The 2,234-nt window shown below is 41.0% G+C and overlaps 1 protein-coding gene across 15 annotated transcripts in view; it reads right to left on the bottom strand.

The window, feature by feature from the left end:
• The window catches only part of ELMO1 (engulfment and cell motility 1), a 557,053-nt gene that overhangs the window by 353,537 nt on the left and 201,282 nt on the right, over positions 1-2,234 (bottom strand). The gene's annotated exons all lie outside the window — the stretch shown is intronic.

Genomic DNA, 2,234 nt, shown 5'->3' with positions numbered 1-2,234 from the left:
TGAGAGGCCCGCGTACCGCAAAAAAAAAAAAGTAAGAAACACCAGACACCGAGGACGAAAAGTACCTGGAATAGCACTATTACAGAATAGTCAGAAACGCATGGGGTCAACAATGATTGTTCACCAGCTTATTACAGACCACTATTTATATCCTATTTCTCTTACTCAGTAATAAGCAATCTTAAAAAGGAAACAGCTTCAAAGAATTATTCTGTCTGGTGTTTCTGGAATGATTCTTCTGAGTTTCAGCTTTCAGGGGCAGACAATTTCAACACATATATTGTAAGAACTCTTGTGTTTCTTAGAGACAGTAATTTCATCATACACTAATAGCCATTCCCTTCCATTTCCAGGTTACTCCTTCACCCACAGGATCTGTGGCTCTTATGTTCTTATTATGCTCCTGTTACATTCTTAAGGGACTCACACAAATCACACTTGTCAACACAATGCAACTGGCAACTTTTCACTCACTGGTTACTCTCCTTTTTATTCAATGAAACACTCAATGAAACACTCTTTGCCCCATTCTTCCAATTTCTTATGGTTAAAATAAATTCTTCTCATCTCTCTCAAATTTAGCAAACAGGAAAACACTTAAATTAGAAGTGTTAAAAGTTAAAATAGTCGTTTAAGCTCTAAAATACATTCCCTAAGGAATTAATCACTAAAGCCTCAAACATAATAAATCACAATGTAAGAGGGAAGTAAAATAAGGGTTAGAATAACGGATCACAGTAACCCAAACGCATGGGTACCATGAAGGTTTTATTTTAGAGGCCTCATTAGAAGTTATTACTGTCTGTTGACAACTCACACTAAAATGCTGTTATTATATCATCATAATGACTGCTTTCTTAAAAGCTAAATAATTTGGTTCCATGACAAATTGACACTTACTGCTCCCCCCCCAACAAAACGAATTTCTCCCTTTCTGCTGTCCCACTGTCCCCTTCTCCTCATTCTCTCTCCGTCATTGTACAAGATAAAATGCAAAAGGACCATGACAACTGACAGTTACCAGCTCAACTGTTTTTAGCCCAATGACTCCCCATTGAAAGTAGGGGTGAGGAGTACAGATATCAACACCCTCTGTGCCTCCAGATACACCTGGATCTCAGGGGGTGAAAAATAAATGACATGAAGAAATAAAGTAACATTCTGATTTTATATTCCAAAAAGCTATTATTTTATAATACAGACTACAGGAAGAGTATGAGAACTTTAAGATTCTCAAAAGACTGCTTTAGCTCCTTTCACAGCCAGTAAACTTCTCTAATGTGTTTACTGTCCCTGCCAAGCCCTCGCCTTAATCCTCATAGCCTGGGTCAGCTCCCCTATGATATCTATCATGCCACCTTTCCTTCTCTAAGGCCAACTTTCTCTCCCCCAAATCCAATGACCCTCATACCGTGCTCATGGTTTAACACCTAACTTAGATCTCTTCTAAATAGAATATAAATTCTTTGACTTCCCCACCAGCACCACTCCAACCATTTTTCATTGTCCCAGTATAATTCTTGGCACTTATTAGAAAACTGAAGAACTCACAAAGAAGTGCATGACAATAACTCTGATTTCTCTGCACTAATTCTATTCTCCTTCCACGCTCCATTTCTTGTCTCCATTTAGTAAGTTTGGATGTACCTTTAAGACTCCACGGAGAATCCTCCAGCTGAAAGCTGATGGTCAACCTCCCCCCCCACGACCCTCTAGCCTTCATCCCTTCTTTGCATTCACTTAAGTAATATGTATTGACCATATGCTATGAAACAGGCTTGCACTGACCTAGGATCTGGAAATCAAGAGATGAGCAAACACACATGATTTTTAACTTCAAGGACTTTATAATCTAGCACAGACAGACAGATTAAAAAGTCATTTACTATGAAGTACGTTACGTGCTTATTCTTGGCATCCAAAAGTATACCTCCACTTAGACATTCCAACAAAGCCTAAAATTAAATGGGCTAAAAATCAATCTCATTGACTTCTTATTCCCTCCTTCTCAAGTATCACCCTTCTCGAAGTTTGCTATAATCATTAGTGATTAATAGTCTTAGTTCCGGGGCTTCCCTGGTGGCGCAGTGGTTGCGCGTCCGCCTGCCGATGCAGGGGAACAGGGTTCGCGCCCCGGTCTGGGAGGATCCCACATGCCGCGGAGCGGCTGGGCCCGTGAGCCATGGCCGCTGGGCCTGCGCGTCCGGAGCCTGTGCTCCGCAACGGGAGAGGCC

The sequence above is a fragment of the Physeter macrocephalus genome, chromosome 5, assembly GCF_002837175.3.
Source record: "Physeter macrocephalus isolate SW-GA chromosome 5, ASM283717v5, whole genome shotgun sequence".
NCBI lineage: Eukaryota > Metazoa > Chordata > Mammalia > Artiodactyla > Physeteridae > Physeter > Physeter macrocephalus.
Note: the sequence above shows the minus strand (reverse complement) of the source record. Positions and strands in the feature narration are given on the sequence as shown.